The sequence below is a fragment of the Cupressus sempervirens genome, chromosome 7 (genome assembly GCF_028749045.1).
Source record: "Cupressus sempervirens isolate cs-2001-9-10 chromosome 7, ASM2874904v1, whole genome shotgun sequence".
Classification (NCBI taxonomy): domain Eukaryota; kingdom Viridiplantae; phylum Streptophyta; class Pinopsida; order Cupressales; family Cupressaceae; genus Cupressus; species Cupressus sempervirens.
The window spans coordinates 20,522,442-20,549,231 of record NC_143124.1 but is presented as its reverse complement, the minus strand read 5'-3'; the positions used below and the strand labels follow the sequence as shown (position 1 = coordinate 20,549,231).

At 35.3% G+C, this 26,790-nt stretch overlaps 1 pseudogene; it reads right to left on the bottom strand.

Moving 5' to 3' along the window:
• Positions 1 to 372: 372 nt before the first annotated feature.
• Positions 373 to 3,584, bottom strand: LOC149545210 (subtilisin-like protease SBT1.7; annotated as a pseudogene).
• Between the last annotated feature and the right edge of the window lie 23,206 nt (positions 3,585 to 26,790).

Sequence of the window (26,790 nt, the reverse complement as noted above, 5' to 3'; positions counted from 1 at the left end):
GAGTAAAATTCTCCCCACTAAAATTTCATTTCACTTGAGAAAAGATTGAAGAAAATTCATGATGAACTTAATGGAATACTTAACTGATAGATAAATATTCTGTCAAACTTAACTTTTTCAATTTTCATTTTTTTTTTGATCAATTAGAAATATGATACAACTTTACTGTTTCATTTTGGTCAATTAATTTGATCTCTATAAAAAAAAAAATTCCTTATTAGAAGAATGTTCTATTTATTTCTATTTATGAAAAATAGTAGGCGATACACATTTGGAATAGACAATTCAAGCAGGAAATTTTATTCTATATAGAAGCTGCAATGTAATGTCAAGTTAGGAATGCCCAAAACAATATAATAATGTTGGGGTGTATTAATTGGCGGTCGGCCATTGGAGGACAATTGGGCTACGAATGACGTAATCTCCTATTCTCCCCTCTATACACGTCCACTTTATTTCTCCAAACTGATGAGACACAGATGGAGATGTTATGTTGGTTTCAAATCTCACACTAAAACTTTTCTTATGATCTACTTTTATGAACTCCAATATATCTGGTTCCATGGTTATTTTTACTCCAGGTGGCTCTTCACACTCGCTCGATACAACACACGAGGTCTTCCACCCACATTCCTCACTGTTCTCCTCTTCACCTGAACCAATCCCTTGCCAGCTTCAAATAGCACAGTAAACGATGGGTAGTTAAGATCACCGACTTCCAAACTTGGACTAGTAGGGCAGGACACCATCTTCTTTGTGAGAAGAGCAATCTGTTGGGAGCTATAATTGAGAGCGCAGAGAAAGTTGATGTAGTCTTGAGGTTCCAAATCATAAACAAGCCCGGGATTAACTGCACCAGTTGGGTCCACCTGGCCTGCGCCAATGGCAAACGATTTGGCTGTTTCCATGGTCGAAATATCCCTGATGGAATGCTCCATATTGTCAACAATGGAAGATGATGTCATGAGGGCAGATTTAATGGTGGCTGGGCTCCACGTAGGGTGAACTACTTTAATGAGTGCTGCAATGCCACTGACGTGAGGACATGCCATGGAGGTGCTCGATAAAATCTCGTAGGGCAAACCATCTGCAACTTCTGCAAATGCTGCCAAGATGTTCGTACCAAGAGCAATCAAATTAGGCTTGAGAACATGTGGGTATGCTACAGTTGGCCCTCTTGATGAAAAGGGCGCCGCCATTGGAGCAGCTATGGTCTTTCCCACCACAGTCAATCCAGGGATTCTCAATGTAGCAGTGGCATTAATCCCTGTATTAATGATATATGCCTTGATTTTTTTGCCGGCCCTTAAACCCACATTGATAGCCGGTATACCATCAGTGTTTGTAAGTATCTGCACTTCACCATTACCCAGTTTATTCGCAACAATCATTCCTGCACCTCCTACTTTCAACACAACAATGCTCTTGTTATAGGTGGTAGACTTTCCTTGATCACACACCACAATTTTACCCTTCACCATATTCGCATCAAGCCCTCCGTCAAGACAAAACCTTGAGCTATGGTCGTTTGATGAATAGATCAGCGGAAGAGGTTTATTTTGAATTGTATCTTTATCTTCACCTCTGTATGTAGAAGTTCCCCTGTGTATATCTTCGTTTCCCAAGACAATCAAAGTGGGCAAATCTCTATCAATTGTGCTGGCACTCACAGTGGCAACCCAGTGGGCTGTATTACTAAGAGAAGATGACCTAGGTTCTAAATTCCCAGCCGATGTAGAAACAAAAACACCCTTCTCCATGGCCCCAAATTCTGCAATGGCTCTGACCTGCTTGTGAAATGGCCGGTCCCGCGAGCCAATTGACAAAGAAATGATGTCCATGCCATCTGCGATGGCCTTTTCCATGGCAGCAGCTATGTTCGAATTAACGCAGCCCTTTTCCCAGCAGGCCTTGTAGATCGCCAGCCTGGCTCGAGGGGCCATCCCTGAAGCTATTCCGTTGGTGAATCCATAGAAGTTGGCGTCAGCCACTGCAGCCCCGGCAATTGTAGAAGTTGTGTGTGTGCCATGGCCATCGCTGTCTCGAGGAGATTTATACTCCAGGGTCTCATTGATGCGGTCTTTAGTCTCGTAGCCTTTGAAAAAGTAGCGAGCTCCAATGATTTTCTTGTTGCAGTGAGAAGAGTTGAACTCTTGCCCATTCTCACACTCGCCCTTCCATTTCGAGGGAATAGGTCCCAGAGCTTCGTCTTTGAAACTTCAGCTTTTAAGCCATATCCTCGTGTCGATCACTCCTATGATAACATCTTCGCCAAAAGTTGAGTATTTGGACCATAGTCCAGAGGAAGAGGAAGAGGAAGAAGAAGGTAGATCGAGGAAGTCAGGAGTGCGAGTGGTGTCGATTTGCCTGAGAGAAGAGGGGATTACTGTTAATTATTGTTAGTTGGACAGCTGTTATTTCTGACTCGGAAATAGCAGCACTATTTATGGGTAGCTTGGACAGCTGTTTGTCCTTTATCTATGAATAGCGGTTGTATTTATGGGTGGTTTGGACAGCTGTTTGTCCACTTGCCAAAAATTAGTAAATGGTTATTATTTACTAATTTTAGTGATTCCTTTTGGACACCTTGCAACCAATTCTATTATTGGCTGTTGAGTTGTCTTAATCTCAGCCGTTGGTTTGATGTAATCTCGGTCGTTGGTTTACCAACGAGAGTAGTATAAAAAGGGGTCTAGGGGGCATTTGGAGAAAAAAAAGGCGGTGATGCTTTGGTGAAGCTGTTTGCAGTGTTAGCAAACAGTCTTGCAGTGTTAGCAAGGGTGCAGTGTTAGCGCAAGGATAGCAGTGAGAAATATCAGCAGGAGAAATTAGGAGGTTGTCGGAGTTCTGCCAGTGTGAGGCAAGGAATTTTGTATCTCTTGATTTGCTGAAGTTTAATATAATTTCTCATCTGTAGAACTGGTTTTCCCTTAGGGGTTTTTCCAGGGACAATTTGTCCGAAAATATTGTGTTGATTCTGTTGCGCATTTCTTTCCGTATTTTAAGTGAAGTTGCAGTTGTGTTATTTTTCGATATTAGCTGGGAATTTATTTTCAGCAGTTTAATAATCATTTGTGATAGGAGATTAATAATCAGTGACTGCAATAGTTTGATTTTTCACTAGGCCATATCCTCGTGTCGATCACTCCTATGATAATATCTTCGCCAAAAGTTGAGTATTGGGACCATAGTCCAGAGGAAGAGGAAGAGGAAGAAGAAGGTAGATCGAGGAAGTCAGGAGTGCGAGTGGTGTCGATTTGCCTGAGAGAAGAGGGGATTACGCCCAAGCAGCCATCCATAGTCTTCATGGCTTCTGCCTCTGCTTTACTCATCCTCGCAGCAAAGCCCTGTAGGACCATATCATACGTATAGAGCATGGCAATTCCAGTATCAGATCTTGAGACCTGGTTGAGCATTGAAGAATACCAGTTGTCGTCTGAGTTGAAGTGTTGAGGCCTCACGGTCTTCATTATCTGAACAATGTATGGGTTTCTTGAAACTTCAGCGTCAACCGTGCCTAGAAACATCATCGTTGTGATGGTGAGAAACATGAAAATCTCAGAGGCAAAGGAAGCGTTTGCCATTGTTAGCAGGTAAAGAGTAGAGTAGAATAGCAAAGTGAAGTGATGTGTCAAGAATGGTTTATAGAGAGAGTTTTTTATAGGGGAGAGTAGTACCCATCGTTTTGGCTCTCGCGGCTTCCTCGCTCTCATTAAATATGGTGCATATTTAATAGTTGTGCATTATTTAAATTTGGCTGATTGTTGTAACGATGATAACCGGTCTTTATTTTACGGAGACTAGAAATTGATTGGTAAAACTGTGTTAAGCAGTTGTGCCACCGAAGTACTAATGCTACACAATAGTCAGCGACTCTCATGATTGCAATCAACCATTAACACTCATTTATTTTTATTTAATGAATCTACATATTATTATTATTAATATTAAATAATAGTCTTAATATATTTGACCTAATTTAAATAACTTAATAGTTCAATGATAACTATTAAATATGTAATATATTTGGCATTTATTAGTTAGTATGTTGATTAAATAGTGGTGATGTTGTTCCTATCTAGATTCAAATTCTAACATTAAAATTAAGGCTTGTGTCTTTCTTCCCTTAAATATGTTTATCCATTTGAATTTTAACTTTTTATGGGAATGAAGTCCTCCATTCCTAAGAAAAGAAGTTTATAGCTCCAGGACAAAAGTGTTTTACACAAGCTTAGAGTGCATGTAATACTAGCATCCATCGTTAAAAATTTGTCATACACTTTTATATATATATGTATGTATGTGTGTGTGTGTGTGTGTGTGTGTGTGTGTGTGTGTGTCTATATATATATATATATATATATATATATATATATATATATATATATATGTATGTATGTATGTATGTATGTATGTATGTATGTATGTATGTATGTATGTATGTATGTATGTATGTATGTATATGTATATATGTATGTATATAAATATGTATATATATATATATATATATATGTATATATATATATATATATATATATATATATATATATGTATGTATGTATGTGTATATATATGTATATATGTATATCTATGTATATCTATGTATATACATATGTATGTATATATATACATATACATATATATACATATGTATAGATACATACATATGTATATATACACATACATATGTATATATAGATACATACATACATGTATGTATGTATGTATGTATGTATATATATACATACATATGTATGTATGTATGATGTATGTATATATGTATGTGTGTATGTATATATATCTATATGTATGTATCTACACACACACACACATATACATATATACATGCACTCTAGTCATTGTTTAATATCATTAAATTAATAATATAGCATGATTAGTAGTAGATAAATATAATTTCAATAATATTAATCATTAATTAGGAACACACAATAGTTCATATGGTTGTGCTTCAACTTTGAGTTTGTCCCATGTGGATCCAAGATTTAACTCTTGCTAGTTATGTTTATCCACTAGTTGTATTGCTTGAGAAAATCCTATTTATCAATTCAACAAATATTCATCATCATAAAAATAAAATGAATGAATTTAAGAAATTTCTATGAGCCCAACTAGTCCAAGGGACTAAATGAACTAAATTTAATATATTTTTAGGTTGTTTTCAATGGTGTCTCTTCTATTTATGGGTGTGACCATTCAATGGTATCATAATATTGATTTTTTGTGTTGGTTATATTAGGCAATAGGTACAGATAAATGGCTATATCAACTACAATATTTTATCTTTATTTTGTTATTCTCAATATACATCAAGTTGATCAGTACTCTGCTCTTTCATAAGATATTAGATAATTGAGCTTTTTGGGCATATGACCTCCTGTGGTGTTGGAAACAAATGTTGTAAGGAAAGGATGAAAGCTTGTAAAATTAATGGCATGGAAGAGGCAACTAGAAACCTTAGCATCATAAATGTGCTCAAGTGGCCTAACACAAATTTTTGTAGTGAAGCTTTGTTCTATAAATAAACATACTTATAAGCATCGTGGCCCAATGCATAAATAATATTTTTCATTTCTCTTACATCAAGTAGTTTTCAGACCATTTTTGTAGTAGAGCCTCATATAGCCTTATGTATAGTATCTCAACTTTTTCGTTTCTAGGTTTTATTATTTGATTGTAGAACAAGCTCACAATGTAGTTTTATGTAAGATATATTTTTTGCAACACTGACTATGCATGGAAGGCTTGTTTGTTCCTAGATCAATGGGGCAGTAATAGATGCCATGGTAAACTAAAATCTATGTGATCTAGCACTATAATCCTTGGAAAATAGTGTGCACTTTTCATGATATAGTAGCCCATGAATTATACTGTCGCAACATTACAAAGTATACTATTACACGTAGGGAGGCACTACAAGTTGTTTGTGTTAGGATAAAGGTTTATAAACCTTTAAGTCCAAACATGTTTTTCTTTTTTCTTTTTTCCTTTTTCTTTTTACTGTAGCCCATTTTAGAAGTCCTATAGTTAAGGAGTTTGTGTCTTAAGTTGCTATGTTGAATCTATGTAATGATTATGGTAGTTACTAGTTCGGTGGAAGAGTCATAGAGAGTTAACAATTTGCACTTTATATTTATGGTGGAGTTAACTATTGACAATTGGTGTGAGGTAGGTGTTGCATATGGAATGACAACCATTATGATTGAGATATTTTGGAAGTTTCTATGTGCAACATGTCATTAGTTTAGCAAGTTGACACCACATACCTCTTTGGTATTGGAGATGTTTTTGAAAACCATGGGCTCTATCCACTTATGTTGAGTTCTATAAATATGTAGTCCCTTAGTGCTTTTTGAATGATTGTTTTTGGATATCTTCTAAGGAGCATTTATGTGCTAGATATTCTCTAGAACTCTCTACTATAGTAAGTTCTCTTCATGGGCATTGGCTCAAGGATTGTATTGTAACTATAATTTTTGTTGATAACATAATTGATCTTGGCTTTTGGAGGGTGGGATTTTTCCCTCAAGGATTTTCCCATGTATATCTTGTGTTGTGAGTTTATTTGCTGAAATCTATTTTTCATGTATGTTTATCTAGTTTGCAATAGCTTAAAGATTCATAAGAGTTTTTTAGCATCATCTATCTTGTTAGATTAAGTATTTAGAAGCATTTCCATACTTTGACTTCTTTCAATTGGTATCAAAGCCTAGGCAGCTTTGTTATTTTTGTTGGGTAGATGGATTTTTTGTGCTGATCTAGTTTTAGTGGGAATTTTATAGAGGATTTTTTCCATAATCTTATTGCAAGTTAGATATGGAAAGCACATCTAGTAGAGTATGTTGGAAATGTAATAACAAGAAGGTAACTGAGAGGGGGGGCGAATCAAGAATCAATAGAGCTTTTCACACTTAGATTACTTCAGCTTTGTCTCTTTAGATTATCTGATTTGCTTACATGCATTAACATAAAGCATAAGGAAATCAACACTATTACACTTTGACACAAGATATGGTAACCTATAAACCCTCCAAGTAGAATGTATAACAAGGGTGAGGATGACACACACAATGCTTCACTGCTGCAATAATAAAGTTGGCCTATTAGGGATTACAATTTACCACTTTTAGTGATCTACTCTCTTAGGATTATGAAGGACTATCAGGTCCACCTTGTAAAAAGATTTTACAATACAGTGAAGTATCTTCTTTATTAAAAGACTTAGAAAATGACTATTAGGTCCACCTAGTTAGATGATTTGACTAATGCACCTATTAGAATGAATCAGGAAGATGATCTCTGCTTTGCAACTTGATTTTTTGAATTATATCCTTTGAATAATATGATCACCTGACTATGATGGATGAGTCCCTACTCTGCCCTTTATATTTCCTTGTAGCCTAATTACATATTCTTCTCCATATTCACTTCTCATCTCCAAAATAATCATGTCTCTTATATTCTTACATATTACATAATAAGACAAATAAATTTGTCTTCCTTATATACCCTTCAAACAATAACTCTATACTAAGTTGGTTCCCACAATAGATATCTTCATAATAATCAAATATACCTTTAAGTTAGCTAAAGTGCTAAAGCTCGGGCAATATAATGCTTTTGATCTTTCACTCACACTCAAGAAATATAGTGAGCTCTAGTGACATTATTTCTTGCTTAGTACTGGAAGCTTGGATGACATTGTGGAACTCAAGTGATATAGGAGCTCAGTTTACATAGAGAGCTTGGTTAACTCTGTGAACTCAGTTCACACATGAAACTTGTTTCCCACTAATAATATTGAATAGCTTAGTTTGTACTATGAGTTCAATTAGCATAGTATACCTTCATCTGCTTGGGCTACACTAAAACCTTCTTCTTGATGGAAAGCTTGATTGTAGTATTAACCGACCTTCCTGGATAGCTTAAGTGGTTTGTCACTAATTGACAATATGCCTTTTCATAGGGTCAACAATCTCCACCTTTGGAATTAGTGACAAAAAAACTTATGTTGAGTAGTTCTATCAATAATACAAAAATCACTTAATCAAAATTTTCTATCAAACTCCCCTTTTGCATGTGCTTGGTTCTATAACTCGATTTGAACTAGAATATTGTAACTCGATTACAACTTTATATGAATTTGGATTTTTCCAAATTGTATTTGGTTTGACTAATCATCTATCATATACATATTTCCTCTATACATTTCCTCATATACATATATACCATGATTTCACCGCTTGATTATATACGTGCTATGTTTTCCACCTTCTTTTTTGTTGCAAATGCCAAATATGTATTTACAAGATAATACCAAAATGTGTGAGGAAATTATTATGCACTTTCAAAATTAAAGACATATTTTTATCCCAATTCTTCTGTAGTACCTTCAAAATGTGTAGTTCAAGTTGGATTTCAGTTGATAGCACCATCATGAGATCTACAATTGAGAAGTTGGTGCCATGAAATAATGTCTTAGCATGTGCCTAATGATTCTGCATCACATCCATGTGAAGAAGTATCTTACTCTGGATGTTTGAAATGGTTTCCCTTGTTTTGGCTTCCTCTCTCAATAACTCTGCCTATAAATCTATCAAAAATATGACCTTCACAAAATGATTTGAGCTAGTACTTGAGTCAAGTGCCAACTGACTAGCACTTTTCTTCAAATCTTCATCAATTTTTGTCAATTTGTCTTTTATTTCCTTAGTGAAAATTGATTTATCACACAATTTTGTGAACAATGAAGCAACATTCTTTACACCTCCTTCAAGGGTTCCAATAAGAGTGGAAAGTTCCACCTGGTCAGTAGCAATTTTCTCTGCTACATTCATCAAAACTTTATTCTCAAACTTTCTTTTTGCCATTTCCAAGAGTTTTTCTTGGCCATCTATAACCTGGTTCAATTTATGTATAATATCTACTAATTTCTCAATAATAGGGGCCTCATTATTTACCTCAATTTGCAATACATCCAAAAATATATCCTTGATGTCTTCAAGAACCTTACCTTTGTCTCTTTTTGCTCTCAACTTCCTCTATTGTATTCTTTTCCTCCATAGATCACGGAGGATCTCCATCTGATCAATAGTGAGATTGGATTGATCCCAATTTAGAATCACAATCTCATCATAAGGATCTATCTCATCAGAGATATTTTCCTTTTCATTACCTTTGCAAGTAAGAGAGACTATGATTGATTTATCTTTTTCCTCATCCTTCTTCTCCTCTTCATTCGGTTGACTTTGATTTCTTTGTGAACCTTGTCATCATCCTTTGATTTTTTCTTAGTTAAAGCTATCATGAAGGTAGATTGAGTTTGTAACTCGGTTCCTACATTGGTGGATGGAAGAATTTGTTCCTTCTTCTCTATTTGTTCTAAATTTCGTGTAGCAATGTCTTGACTCAGAGTGGAGGGTAGAGATGCAATCAAAGTTGTTGTCATCATCTCTATATCAGACTCTTCTATAGTATGTACCTCTTTCTCTTTATCCTTCTTCAATTTACCTTCTTGAAAAATTATTTTCAATGGCTTTATTGTGGATTGCACAACATTGTCAATATTATTTTTCAAGATTTAAAATGTATTGAATCTTGGAGTCTACCTATTCTCATGCTTTTCCATGGCCTCCTTGATTTCTACATTTGATAGGTTAGGCGTGATGTTTTTTAGAGTTTTCTCTCTAATGTATCTTTATATTTTCATAGCATTTGTCCATCTCTGTGTAACTACCTTTAGTAGGACATTAAGTGCTTGGTTTTTTAACTCATTTGGGTCATACTTTCATTTAGCCATTTTCCCTACTAGAGCATCTTCAATCTATTGTTTCTCTTCTCTACCTCTAGTGTCATGCTTGATGTATTTGAAACTTTTCATGCCACTTCCTTCTCTTAGTCTCTTTACTTGTTTCTCAAAGGATAGTGGAGGCTTCTTAAGTTGGATGATAGGAGTGTTCTCCTCTTCTTCATCTTCATCCTAAAGTTTCAGCTTCCTCTTAGATTTTCTGGTAGTTGTGAATACAAGCATAGCTACCTTCTTAGTTGTAGCCTTCTAAAGTGCCATCACTTTTCCTTTCTTCTTAAGAGGTTCTTCTTCTTCTTCCATGTCATGTTCTTCATATACTTCTTCCTATTATCCCTCTTCTTCTTCTTCTTCATCTTCACCTTCATGTTTACCCTTAGTTAGCATGAGAGGGTCACCTTTCAACTTCTTCAGGGTCTTCATCCTCTTCATCTCTCTTTTCAAGACTTTAGGAATCTCTATCTCTAGAGATATCCTAGTCTTTTCTTCATCATAGGTGCCAAAGTATGTTACCTTAGGGTTAGTAGGCTCATCAAGAAGAGCCTCTATGATATCCCTTATATCATCTATGTTAACTTCATATCCCAAGGTTTTTACCCATATAGTCATAGGAATGACTACTTGAATGTGAGTATTATCATAATCAACAAAGAAAGAAATATTTTAAACATACCATTCAACCAAATACTAAGGTGTCCTATAAATGTTCTGCATTTTCTCCTTGAAATTCTCAAAATATGCTTCCAATATGTGATCAAAATTTTCTCCCAAATCTTGTATGTAGTCATTGATTTGATAAATTACCAGCCTATCCTTACTCCACACAAAACTACCATTGGATGGAAAGAACTTTTGAACATTTAAGAATAAACAAATTAGGATGGATCAACACTTACATATGTTCTTCTTTAATGCTTGGATTCTCTCCATGTTTTTGCTAAGATGACTAAGTTGCAACTCAGAAAGACAAAATGATAGGTTTTTCTTCACCACCTTGTAAGCCAAGTCAATAGCTTCACATGGGACATTGTTCATTCTTCTTGAGTTGTAGATCTTGTGAGAAATGACATTAATCCTAAATTTGATATGCATGTTAGTTGCATTGTTTAGCTTCATTCCTCTGCCATCCCATTTAGCTAGGATCTTCTTTGCCAATTCACCACAAGCTAGCATCTTCTTTTCTAACATAGGGTAACCCATAACTCAATAAACCATCTTCTTCATGATCTTCACAGGTTGTTCTAACAAGAAAGACATGTCATGAACTCTACTCAAAATGAATTTTATCCACTTAATTTTGAAATTCTTTGGCATGTATAGGGCATGTATTTAACTCTTAATCTCCAAGTGGCTATGTTCAAGCTTTGGTATCCCACTATCACATAGGGTATTATATGCTTCATTCATCTCAAATGTACCTAACTCTTGAATAGAGTAGTGATAGAATGACCTAATATCATTAACCAATGGTGCCTTTGGTGGTATAGTTGAGTGTGCTTTGATTGGATCCTTTTGGTCAGCAATTGTTGGCTAAAGCTTGAACTTAGGTGCCTCACAAACCATATTCTTCACTAACATTTTTTAATCCTTCTTCACCTTTGAAATGGAGCTAGATGCCATACTACTCGGTGAAAGATGAATTTGCAATTACTAAAACTTTTATTGCAACTTCACTTTTCAATACTAATTCTTCTATAGATTGCTTGGGGCTCAAAATTACTCTGAAAGTTTAATGCAAGGTAAAAATAAAACCCTTGATTTCTCTTTTCTATTATTTTAAAAAAAAGAAATTAAAACATTGGGCCTCTTAAATGCATCGTATAGTGGTAGGTAGAATAGCTTGGTTAAGTCATTCAAGCTTAGCATGAACTGATCCTTTCACAACTTAGTTAGAACTAGGTTATAACTTGACTTGCTTGGTGACAACAAGAAACTCAATTATAACAAAATTGTAACTCGGTTAATACATATCTTTGACATTATGCATCCTTCTATGCTGATTTGAATTGCTCCATTTTTGCACATTTGGAACCGATGTAAGATCTTCTTTATTGCTCAGTTCCAATCATCTCCATGAATACCTAGCTGGATGCGGATGCTTCAACCAACTCATTAGATTAGATGATGATAGATTCTTTCCTTGCTCTTTCCTCTAATTTCCTAAGACCCATTCTTGATTCCTTTGAGTTCTGCTTTCTTTAATCTTTGACTTGCCTTTGTTTTCTTCACGATTATTTGATGTATCTCTATTCAAATAGTTTATTTTCAAGTGGAAGGTATCTTCTTGCATACATAACATCTTATATTGGTATTTCTTTTTATGATGCCATTCTCTTCACAATTTACTCTAATATGCCCATATTCTCCACAATAATGACATCTTCCCCATGTATTGTAGTCCCAAGTAATAAATGTTATTTTTCTGGTTTCATTGTGTTGATTATTTGGATTTGATCTACACTCTAAATATTTGTGACCTTTTTTATGACATCTGAAATAATTTCCTTCAAACTTTGATCTGGTTCTGCATTCATTTTCCTTGTGACCATACTTGTTCCAATTGTCGCATTGACCTTTGAACTTGGGTTGCATAACATTGTTCCAAGACACTTTTGATGTAGGACCAATTTTTCCTCAAGTGTTACATGCAGGCCTTTTGTTAATTTGTGCTCCTTTTCATGACAAAATCAAATGCATAGGTGAGGCAAGTGAAATTGCGTCAATCATCTATAGCACCACATTGCCACCAAACTTTCATTGTGCCTTTCTAATATAAATATTTTTTGTGTCTTGAGTCACCAGGATCCCAAAAATGCCAATCATAAAATACATCGATGTCATATGTTCATCAATCTCTTCTAGAAACTCATAACTTATTTAGACCGTATTTCTCTCATGCAAAATATCCTCATAGGAAAAGATTACAATTATGTATGTCTTGAGCTTGATTGGAGGATAGACTCCATCATTAATCAATGATATAGATTGTTCTTGCAAACTTCCTTTGCTCCATTCTCTAGGTTCATGATTCCATTTATGTGACTCTAGATGATTGTCCATGGTTTGCTGTAGATTAGTAGCCTTTCTCTCATCCCAAACACTAAGAGAATTATGGGGGTTCACTTTAACATTAGCTTTACTTTTTGCACCAGGATCCCAAACCAAAAATGTAGGCAAAATGAGTGAACTATCATCAAACCTCCCTTGCACCACACTATCATTAAGAATCTATTGCACCACTCTAAATATAAATTTTGTTGTGTAATAGATTCTTAATGATAGTAGGATCCCAATGACACAAATTGATGAAATCGTTCACATCATTACATTCAAAAATCTCTTTGGGTATGGTCATGCACATAGACACCAATGTTGGCACAAACTTAGCCACTAACACAATCACAATGACCCCTATTATATTCCTAACAGACAAAACCTTGATGAAGAGAGCTTCAGTGGTGACAATGGCAGTGAAGGGGGCTCAACCATGAGTATTTTGATGATAGGAGCTTCGATGAAGGGTGTTGCAATGATAGGAGCCTCAACAAAGAGTACCTCACTAAAGGAAACCTTGATGAAGAGTAGCTTAGTGAAGGGAACCTCAAACATGAGTACCTCAGTGATGGAATCCTTGGGAAGGAAAGCCTCAATGGAGAGTACCTTAGTGGAATTTTTATTTAGATGTAAATAAAACCTCAACAACATTGAGAACCCCAGTTGATGCATCGATGATGGATAGAGCCTCGATAGTGAGAAATGTCTTAATGATGACAAATGTAGTTACTATGATAGATGCAACCACAATGATGTTGATGGACACAACTATGGTGACAGATACAAGTTTGATGAAGGACACATATTCGACATCAATGATAGACACAACAACTTTGATAGACATGATGATGGACTCAAAAATGGACATGGTGACAGCGATGACAATAAATAAAGTGAAGATGATAGACATAGTGATGATGATGGTGAAAGACATGATGATGGACTCAACATCTGACATGGTGGCAGTGACGACAATAGACATAATGACGATGACAAACATGGCTAGAGTGACAACAATGAACATAATGACAAACCTAGAAATGAGCACAATGATGGTGATGAAAATAAACATAACTAATGTGGAAAATATGATGACAGACATGGTGATGGTGATGGCAATAAACACAACTATGGTGAAAAATACAACCACAATGACATACATACAACCTTGAGGACAGACATGACCAAAATGATGGACATAACTTTGGTGACAGACATAGCCTTGGCAACAAACATGATCTTGGTAATGGACACAACCTTGGGGATGGTAGATTGAGCCTCAACAACAAACATAGCTTTTGCGATGGACACAACCTTGAAATTTGAGAGAAATTCCATGATAGATAGTGCCTTAGTGATAGGCACAACCTTAGGCATAACTTCAATCATGGGCACAACTTGATCTGTCCATGTCTTCCCAAGATCTGTGCAAGTAACATCTTTGTTTTTAAGGTATTCTCTCTATGTTGGTGTAGTACAAATATTTAGCAAATCCTCTTGGAGCAGCCCTATAATCATGCCTTCATTCTCCTCGCGTAATGCATCGCTCTTATCATTGTCATCCATTTTCTTCCACTTGTGCAAATGAGATATTAGATTTTCTTGATAATGCTTCAAAACATTACTGACCAATCTATATGCTTCTACAAAGGGTATACATTGTAGATTATGAACAACCAATAACATAAATGTGATGGGTTGGAATATTTCATCCATCTCTTTGATGCACAAAATTATAAGACTCTCCATAGAAATTGAAATCTTAGTATTGTGATCTTCCTTGATGGTGACCAAGCACTGATGAAACATATAATGGACCAAATTTTGCAATTTGAGATCTAAGAGGAGTTTACTTTGATATTTGCACAATTCTCTAATATTGTAGATCTCCTACCAAAAGGGTTACTATTGAAGTCACCAAGACTCTGAAAGCTATCAACCATCAAATTCAATATCTCTATCGTGGTCTTATCATCATACAATGCCTTAGGAGAAGAAATTCTTAAGACCTCATTGAGACATGCTGCAACTACCAACCTTTTTTTCTTGTCATGGTGCCTCAAAGCTTAGGTTGACTTAGGGTATCCTTAATTGTTGAGAACATTCTCTATATAACTCTTGAAGGTAATTGGTTCATCTTACAAAAACATATTTCCAATATATCTAATGGAAGATCAACACCCTTCCTAACCTCTTTGTCAATATTTTGTAGTGCCTTCAACCACCACTCTCCATCACTATTCAACACCATAATGTGATCCAAATAAAAAAATATTTCAATCATCCTATCAGGCTAGCAAGATCACCAAGTCTGATACCACTATAATGTTCCCAAAGTACAAAGGGACTTAGAGCTATACTTAGTCACACAGTGATGGTAGCTTGAGGTCCATACATAATCTTTATGGTGGTGAGAGGATGAATGGTCATACAAAGATTCTTGGTTATATGGAGTGTCTTGGTAGAGGCAGTATGGTGTGATGGTGTCTGTACTTATGGTATGCAAGGTGAGGGATGGACTGACTAGATTGGTCATACAGTGGTGATGGAGGGTATATGGAGGGCTGAAAGGCCATATGGTGGTGTTGAAGGGTGTACAAAAGGGGTGAAGGGAGAGGCACGATGGGTGATGGAAGATTGTGCAATCCAATAGACTTCAATCAAGTTGTTAACCATAGGATCTTAGACATACACTAGTAATCTAAACCATGCAAAATTAAAGATATAATCTAGAAAACAATGATATTAGCAAACAAGATTGATGCTCTAATTCACCAAATTTGAGCCAAGTAGTACACAGATGGAATAGGGTGAGGGTTGAATCCCACTAAAACCAGAATAGACAAATAGGGAAAATCTTTCACTTCTAAAATAGAAAATAATCCAAAACTACAAGATGAATTTGTAGTATAAAGAAATACTCCAAATCTCATGACAACTACTACCTACATGTCATTCTTAAATACCCTTCAGAGAAAGTCCCAAGGGTTTACAAATATAGCTGATGGAAACTCCTATGGAAAAAATTGAAATATAAATGGGTTTCAAATATACTAAATCAATCAAAACCACAAATACAAATATTATTTAATTTGGGTACCATATTAATTAATTAAAGTAACTAATTAAAGGTCCTTTTATTATATTATTCAAATTATGGGACCAATTAGTTAGTTGATTAAATTAAATTATTACATTAAAAATTGGGGACATGACACAATTCAAGATCTCCTACTTCACCAATTTTACAGTGATCAAATGCTCAAATATCATGCACTAGAAAAACCCTAGGTGGAATCACAGATAGGGTTCTAGCCTCATCCGTCTTTGTTGCCACTTTAGGGTGTGGTTTTTATTTTGGTTCCTCATAATCTTCATTCTAAACCAATCTAATCTATTACCCTTGGTAGTGTTTACTAGTGTAGATCTTGATGCCATTTCATAATAATAGGGTTTCAGTGCACACTTAAAATTTTGGCACAATTAGAACACTTACTGAATTTGATCACACACACTTAAAGCTTGATCAATATTAATCATTCAATATTCACTCAAACTATTTGTACTAATTTTCTTGATTATTTCTTTTGCTCTCAATAATGCAAGGAGAAAAATGAACTATTCAAACAATTAGCATACTTGCTTCCAAATCTTTACTCAGTTTCCATAGAATGCTTGGTTAAGAAATGCTTCCAACTCCATCTTGGTTAGCATGGAAAACATAGTTAATATTTAATTTAGCTTCTTGATGTGGCTTCAAAAACTATACTAACTTCTAAATTTCACATGATTTGTCATATTGCATCATACATTATGCTAATATGGACTTCATTTCAGTAATTTTAAAAACTAATGTATGATATAACAATACTAGTACAATTCTAATACTTTTTGATAAAACTTAGTTTGAGGTAGAGGTTTCACTTGATCCATTGGATAAGGTGTTTCCAATATTTTCATTTTAAGTCTCATTCCCTTCAATCTTCTTCCTCCATATCTTTCTGATCTGATCATAGATTTTATCAACATTAATTTTTCCTTTACCTTTGGTGTCTTCCTCCTTAAGTGTTGATTCTTGGTATCTATAGTTTTTGTGATGACATACCATTCTATTATTTTTCCAATTTCCAGGTCTTCCTACAAATTGTAGTCTCATGCAATTAGTAGTAGTGTGGCCATATCTTCCAAATGTAGTGTAGGTAATGTTTGTTTTTAAATCCCATTTGATAGTATTATCTTGCTTGTTAGGTACCCAATTTGATTTTCTTTTGAGAAATGAAATTTTGTGACTTGTGTCCAAACTTACTACATTTGTAACAATAGCTATTAAACTCATATATCCTAGGAGATTGATTAAAATTGGATTTACACTTGTATCCTTAATCACCATACCTTTTTTTATTTGTAACAACAACCATCAAACTTAGGAGTAGTATTTGTCTTACCAATTTTACTCTTGCAAACATTAGTTGTGTCCCAGTTTTATACAATAATAGCATGTAGGCTTCTTTGGATTGGGATTTGTGTAGACATTCCTTTGTTCATCTTATTTAGATGATTCTCCTTTCTTAGTGGTTGAATTATTGGTATAGACTAGTCCAGAAGTATCTCTCAAAAACCTCTTACCTCTTAGTGTTCCTCCATTTTCTTATAATTTCTTATGATCTCTTTAGTATTTTATTGACTTCTTTATCTGATGTGAGTTTAATATTTAGTTTTTCATTCTTAGTTCTCAGTTCAAAAATTTCTTCCATCTTTCCCAATCTCATGGTTTCCACCAAGTAGTTGATTTATCATATCACAGTGATTATGAGTCAACCTCATGATCATTTCTTCTTCCTTAGCCTCTAGCCTTGTAGTAATCTACCTCTTATCATCTTAAATCGTGTTTTTCTCATCCCCATCTTTTCTCTTTCATTTCACCAATTTATATGTCCTTGTAGATTATACTTGTTCTCTTTTCAATGATTTCATCTACTCAATAAGGTTATGATTTTTCCTCATCAGATCGTCTATGGTAGCATCATATACATCAGACATGTTCCCATTAGATAGTTCATTAATTAGTTCCTCCTGATATATTTTATCATTCATTTGTTAAATAATTCCCTTCCTTTTATTTAGTGATTTCTTCAGTTTCTCCTTCATCTCATTGATTTGACTTAGGGTTATCCTTAGTTCCATCTTTTTTATTCTCAATAGTCTTTTCAAGTCTATACCTTTCCATATCTCAGATCTTTTATCTTTGGTGGTAAAACCCTTTAACAAGAGAATAGTCTTTGAAACCAATTACTGGATTATATACGAAAGGTAGGATGTTGAGGATGGGGTGGGGTGGGGTGGAACAATATCCTCTAAAACTTTGACCTTTAAAATAAAATTTGCAATGCCCTTTTTCTTTTCACAACTTGATAAGCATATGTCGTTAACCACAATACTACAAATGAATATTAATTTTTCTACTCTGATTTGTATGTATCATTTAAACATAAATAATAAAATCATGACATATAATACAAGTATTTGGTCATGCATAAACCCTGGGTTAGACGGAAGACTATGGTGGGGATGGAACACATGAATCCTTCACTACTGTAGTAAGAGGGTGCCTTATTAGGGCTATAAAATTGTGTCACTTCTAGTGACTTACTCTATTAGAAGTAGTACAAATAGATCTTCAAGGATCTACCTTTTTCAAGGATCACACAACACTGTACAAAGTGTCTACTCTATTAAGAGTTTTACAATTAGACTATTAGGTCTAACCTGTTAAAGGATTTAGCTACTACACTGATTAGAGAATCTCTATACATAAAACTCACTTTTCCAATTAGACCCCTCTTCTTCTCACTAATTTATCACCTCTAGTGATTGGTGTAACATCCTTCCTTATGTTGTTTGAATCTCTAAACTCATTAAACTCAACATTTCAACCTTCTAGCTTAACCCCTTCTCAACATAACAATGACAACATCAACAAGCAATATCTTATTTCAGCAACAACCTTAAGATTGTTCCTTGTAGCTCCTTATATAGTAATCATTTTTTTTTCATTTTGATCCTTAACCTAATTAGGATTTAAGAATAATCTAAATATTTCATTGATGTAATAACCTTCCTCAAATCTGCCCTAAAAAAAAAACTGATGAAAGCTCAAGGAATTTCATCAAACAATTGACATGCAAGGGACATATGACTGATATAGTATTTCAGCTAGCTTCAAATGACTTTTTCTTCAATTTTCATCAATGAGAATCTTGTGCTAGAAGACTAGAATGGACTACACAATGACCTAACATGAGTGTGCTACTAATTTTGACAATATTCAGTGCATATATATGATCTTAGCATGAGAAATGAACACCTACAGCCAACTAACATTTTTACAAATAGTTGGTATGCAAACTAACTAGCTGATAAATAATGATATTAAATTGCTTAAATGACACCACCAACTATTATCTTCTTAATTGCAATGAAAATTACAATGCTCATGAAATATGGCCAAGACTTTGGCATTTACATGGATTACAAAATGATAATGCTAGTATAATGCACACTTACAACTAAAAGCTTATAACACTCTAAAAAACAATACTAACAAAAGAACTTGGTTGTAGATGGCTGTAATAATTTCCTTCTACATTGCCCCTTCTACTTTGCTTTTTTCGAACTACTTTTTCGGCTTGCCTTTTTGGTTCTACTTTTTCGGACTATTTTTTCGTACTCGCTTTTTTAGCTTGCTTTTTTGGTTCCGCTTTTTCGGACTGCTTTTTCGTATCTGCCTTTTCGGATTGCTAATATGTTGAATCTCAAGACCATATCTTTCAATGGCGTCAAGATTTCCAACTTGAAGGGATTTCGTCCTTCAAACTATAGAGACATAATCTCCAAAAAATTCCCCAATTAAGCATGCATAAAAGAAGCTCTTCCATTTCTTTTATAGTGTTCTCACAAGAGCTCCATCCTTTGGTTTCGCAATGTGGGATAGAACATAACTCCCTTTATGTAACTTATGTCTCCAATGTGTTATAAAATAAAGGGGACTCTTTTAATTTAAATATTTCTCACAAACTATAGTCTATGCATTAATAAAGTTAAATATTTAAATTTAACTTTATAAAATAGCTTTATCAATGCATAACAAATCTTATCAATGATAAACAAGTCTTCTTGTTGATTTTAAAAAATTACCATCGACATACTACTGCCACAGGATGTCCAATCATATCCAAGATGACTTACTATAAATAGTAAGTATCCCCAAAGTTGCCTCAAAACCCCTCAGAAAGACCTGCAACTGAAATTATCTAGGCCAAATGGCATCTAAGCCCCTTTAATGTCCTAGTTAGCCTACGGGACCATGGGGAAATAGGCTAATGACAAAATCATGCTCTAAATGCTAAAAAGGGAACATTATAGTCCGCCCTTCCCAAAATTGCTTGTCCCCAAGCAATGGTCAAACAATAGCCCAATCAATCCACCTGGATCCCAAATGTAGACATGAACTATACCACTGTTAATTAACATAGGTTCCTACAATATCCTCTACAATATAACCAAGAGGAATCCATAATCAAACTAACAATTAGAACTCAACCAAACTCCAAAATCACAACTGCCATAGTCAGAAACCCACAAGACACAAATTCTTAGAACATCAGAACCCAAGTAAATTGGGAAAATCAAGCTACCAACATAGTAAATACCATCAACACATCCCACTGGCCTATACGAAATGTATAATCCAACTCTGCAACAATGTTGAACACTCTCAAATGAAACTATACCAAGTATAGAGAATCCACACACTGTACAACTCCTGCAGTCAACACAACTCTACAGATCATTGGCCATTGTCTCATAACCATAACTCCCATGCACCACTGATGGTGAAAAGAAATCACAAGATAAATAGAAAGAAATGGAACCCAAACCAATTTTTCTTGTGATCAACTCCTCAACACAAGGATCAAATGCTAACTGATGTACATACCCTGCAGTATAATGCTGATAAAAAGAACCAACCTTAGTCAACAACTCACCACGAACAAGTGATACAACCCAATATGACTGATCACCAGCTAAGTCGAGAAATGTCATAGCCAAAGGAGTAGAATCAATAACAACAACCGCTGAAGCATCACTCCCAAACTCCTCCTCTAAGTCATGTATTATTAAGCTGTCAATCGTAGTACCTATCACCATGTCATGCCCATCACAACTCTCATCTTGAGGTGTCAAACCATACCATAACTGATGACAAGCACTAGGAACCAAAGTACATCTCTTTATCATCATCTCATCAAAATGGTCATCAAAGGTAATTTGATGAGCATACCTCACAGTGTAATGCCGATAGAATGCACCAATCCTAGTCAGTGGCTCAAACTGCAATCAATCATTAACCATGTTGGAACTGACCACTACCTCTCAAGACATCACCAAGGGAGTATTATTACTAGCAAGAACCATGCCAACTGCCAACTCAACAATATCATAAATGATCTTTGATAAAACATCTCTAGTCTCCATCCAATCAGTACTAGAGGCCACCACCATGTCAAGCATACCACAACAATCTGCTGCAGCACCCAACTCAACTAATCTCGACTCTAGTGGCAACGAACTCGATATGCCAATGTTAGTATCAAGGATGGATGCATTCCCATCTCCACTATCTTTGACAATCTTGACCATGGACATCTTCGGATCACGAGACACCACAGCTTGTGACTATACAGAATCTGGTAAAGACTGAAGTTGTTCCAACTCCACGGTCACCTTAGCTAAATGAAACTATGACTCCTTGAAAGCCAACTATGTACTCTCAAGAAACTTAAAAGTCACCTCAAGCTGCTGAGTAAGCTTACTCACCTCATCTTCCTTGACCAATAATGCATCATATGTTGTACTACCCCACTCCATAAGATAATCTCTATTAGCTACCAACTGCATATAATTTTGTCTCAGAATCCAGATAGCCTCCCATAAAGAGTGGATCTCTGTCAAGGAAAGATAACTGCCTCCCTGCTCATCACTAGCAGGAGAACCCCATCCATAAACTGCTAAAAACTGACGAGCAGCATCAAAATTCTCGCAAGCAATAAAAATGTCTTGCTCACAAACTCTTAGCTGACTAGACACATGATTGTGTTGACTAGTCAAACTCCTATACTCTACCCCTGGTACACTGTCCAAAGGAGTAACCTCAAAATGGCTATCATCTATAATACTACCATCCAAATTTTGCAGTCGAATTGCTGAACTTGCATCATCAAATGGAGTGACTGAGGCATCAACATAAATCTTTGTATCAAAGGAAACTATTGAGGAGACTAAGTCCTCAAAACTATCCACAACATCCCCTTGGGTGTCATTTCTAATAATCAGATCCTGGGACTCTTCTATAAACTTTGTCATATCTGAGAGATCATCAACCCATTCCAACAAGAATGGTCGACTGGATAAATGAACAATGCCCAACAAAAGTGTGTAAAAATTAATTCTAGCATCAAACAAGCTGCTAGCATGGATGAGAACTACACCTGACAAGCTACTAATCAAGTCCATGATGGTGCAATAGATACCACTACCAAAGAATGATAAATATCTCCAGTCAAAATGATCCCAAGTACCAAGATAAGGATCCCAACATCTAATCCATGAATGGAAACCAATTGGCAATTTAAGTAAACTTCTCACCTGAGTAATGTGAACAATACCAATTGACTTCATGCACCTATCTACAGTCTCTAAATCTGGAGTGTGAATGCTAGACATACTCATATCATCATCAATATATGACCCGACTCTAAAAGGAAATTGAGTCCCTGCTATATGCATTAACTCCCGAACTGAACTCTCCTCAAGACAACGCTCATCCACATGTCTCTCAAAATCCTGGAGAGCCAACTTCATTGCCTCCATGCCTTTCTTGATCTATTGTAAGTCATCATGAGAATAACCTGTTGTGACTCTTTTCTATCTCTCCTACAGTTGAATCATCCAAATGTGATTCTCAATCAATCCATGTATCCTATCATGATGAGATAAAGCCATGAAAATATTCTTGTCCCTTGTCTTTGGCTCACGTGCCAAACCAAGTAAAGAGCTACTAGCCTCTATCTCATGTGAAGAAGCATCCAACTGTGCTTGATACTCACTTTTTGCAAAGTCCTGAATGCTCACTTTCTGATCAACTGTAGTATCCTCAAACATGACAGTATCCTCAACTTTTGTAACTTCATCTAGCCCAACTGTACTGGAATCACTATCTGTGTCAATCACACAATCTGGTGTGCCTATGATATCACCTTCTAGCTCAACCTGCACAACATTTGTAACCCCTTCTACCTGTGAAGATGATGCAGATAAACCATTACCTGAAGATATGCTAATGCCTCCCTGTATCGAATCAGCATATCTATTAAACTCCTCATACAAGTTTCTGCCTGTCATAGGGAAGGTACGATCCTTAGGCCTATCAAAATTTTCAATTAGTCTCTCCTTAAACTCCACATATGAGGTAATGTTTGCATGACCCATAGTGACCATACCATGATGCCATCACTCATGTGCTAACCCATCCAGGTGAATTGCTGCATACTTAATAGCTTCTTCCTTAGGCATAGGGTTCATTTGAAAGTATGTGTCAAGCCTTTGAACCCAAGCTCTTGATATAGACTTTCCTGAGCCATCGTAATATGGTAACTAAAGTTTTCCTACTTTCTTTCGTAGCTCATAGCTTTGGTTCCTGTCATGTCCACATGGCATATGCTTCATCTGTACATCTATATATTCCCTAAAGGTAATTGCAGCAATAAAGTTTGGACCTCCGGCTTCCCAATCTCTCCTCAGTTGGTCCTGTATATCAGTGATCTGGGGCTCTGGTACGGGCTGCTCTGGAGCTCTAGGAGGAAATGTGGGAATAATGGGCCTCGCACTCACTATCCTAGTTTGCTAGGGTGCATGACCAAAATTGTTCCCAACTTTTTTGCTTCCATTATGTGTCTCATCCTGATTATTACCACTCTAGTTATTACCATTCTGATTATTTCCTCCACCCACACTAGCATTCAACCCCATTTGACGAGCCATCATTTGCATCATAAGCTCCAATCTTTGACTCTGTTCCTGTGCTATCTACTCTTCTGATCACTGTCCCTATGCTAAGGTGTCTAATAACTGTAAGAATCTTTCCTTTCCCTAATTTGGATTGGCATTCATTTTGTCAAACATTTTTCTCTCTATCTGGCTAATCCAAATTCCTAATAAGACCTCCACAGGATGGCAAGAAACTGCTCTAATACCACTGTAATAACCCTCCTCAAATCTGCCCTAAAAAATAAACTGATGAAAGCTCAAGAAATTTTATCAAACAATTCACATGCAAGGGACGCATGACTGATATAGTATTTTAGCTAGCTTCAAATGACTTTTTCTTCAATTTGCATCAATGAGAATCTTGTGCTAGAAGACTACAATGGACTACACAATGACCTAACATGAGTGTGCTACTAATTTTGACAATATTCAGTATATATATATGATCTAAGCATGAGAAATCAACACTTACAGCCAACTGACATTTTTACAAACAATTGGTATGCAAACTAACTAGCTAATAAATAATGATATAAAATTGCTTAAATGACACCACCAACTATTATCTTCTTAATTGCAATGAAAATTACAATGCTCATGAAATATGGCCAAGACTTTGGCATTTACATGGATTACAAAATGATAATGCTCATATAATGCACACTTACAGCTGAAAGCTTATAACACTCTAACAAACAATACTAACAAAAGAACTTGGTTGTAGTTGGCTATAATAATTTCCTTTTATACTGCCCCTTTTGCTTTGCTTTTTTTGAACTACTTTTTCGGCCTACTTTTTCGGTTCTACTTTTTCGGTTTGCTTTTTTTTACCTACTTTTTCAGCCTTCTTTTTCGATTCCACTTTTTCAGACTGCTTTTTTGTATCTTCTTTTTTGGATTGCTACTATGTTGAATCTCAAGACCATATCTTTCAATGGCGTCAAGATTTCCAGCTTGAAGGGATTTCGTCCTTCAAACTATAGAGACATAATCTCTAGAAAAATCCCCAATTTCTTTGATATTTCCAAGCATGCATAAAAGAAGCTCTTCCATTTCTTTTATAGTGTTCTCACAAGAGCTCCATCCTTCGGTTTCTCAATGCGGGATAAAACATAACTCCCTTTATGTAACTTATGTCTCCAATGTGTTATAAAATAAAGGGGACTCTTTTAATTTAAATATTTCTCACAAACTATAGTCTATCCATTAATAAAGTTAAGTATTTAAATTTAACTTTATAAAATAGCTTTATCGATGCATAACAAATCTTATCAATGATAAACAAGTCTTCTTGTCGATTTTAAACAATTACCATCAACATACCGCTGCCACAGGATGTCCAACCATATCCAAGATGACTTATTATAAATAGTAAGTATGCCCAAAGTTGCCTCAAAATCCCTCAGAAAGACCTGCAACCAAAATTATCTAGTCTAAATGGATTCTAAGCCCCTTTAATGTCCTGGTTAGCCTATGGGACTGTGGGGAAATAGTCTAATGACAACATCATGCTATGAATGCTAAAAAGGGGACATTGCAATTGATCACAATCAACGATCTAGAACAATCCTTGTTCCATACTTTTCTTTTCTTTCATTCATTGGTCTATTTTATACTTTGGAATTATTCACAATAAAGGTACATTTCCTAATAAATCTTTTCAAAACCTTTTCTCAAATTGTGATAATGCCATTTCCTTCTCTGTGATCATTATGCAATATTTTATGCATTTTCAAATATTTAAGTGTTCATTGTGCAACTCAGTAAAAATGTTGTAGCTCGATGACCTTCCTACTCAATTATGCTTAACTCGCTCAATTGGTTCTCTACTTAGTGAATATTGGATTAGTTGGTGAGTACTCATCTCATGTATAACTACAAACTTATACTTCTATCTTTACTTGTGCTTGGTCAATTTAGAGTAACTCATGATAGTTTCCATTGACCAATGCCTTCACATCTTCTTCTCTATATTTTTGGCACTAATGACAACGCGAATGTACAATGGAAGTAGCATTAAGAAATACACCTTCATCTAAACCCATCCATGCACTTGGCAAGGAATTTTTTGTAGGCATAAAGAAGGTACATGATCAAGTAAAACTACAATTGTAGAAAACTATAGGAAAAATATAGGGAGCAAGCATACAAGAAAAAGAGAGATATGAAATTTGATGTGGGTGGCTTAGTATGGGAAAACCTAAAGAAAAAAGACTTCAAAAAAGTCAATGATCAGAAAAATTTTCCCATGTCAAATCACCAAAAATTTTAGCAACTATGCATATGAGTTGTAAACATCCCTTGATATTACAATATCTCTTAGCTTTAATGTAGCATAACTAACCCTATTTTAAGGTGATATGGGTATAGGTGATTCATTACAAGCACAAGAAGATGAAATTTTGAAGGAGTTTCCAAAACAAGAACTACCAAAGATTGAATAGATCCTTGACACAAAGGTTTTAATGAGGACAAGGAAGAATGTTTACAAGAAGTATTTAATCAAATGGAAAAGAATCCTTAAACAAGAAGTGGTTTGGATGCATGAAGAATAAATTAATATGTATGGAACCACATTAGGAAAAATAATTTCATGTGGACTTGAGAATCATTCACCCTAGGATTATGGTGAAGCAGACTCCATGAAGACTTTGAAGATAATTCCAAAGAGGAGAATATGTGAACAAATTTTTCAAACATGGAAAGAATGCGATAGGATATATGATATAATCAATATGATGCATATTCTAACATCATTACCTTAATTGCATATTTATAAGTCATCATGGAAAATTGGTCATAAGGTT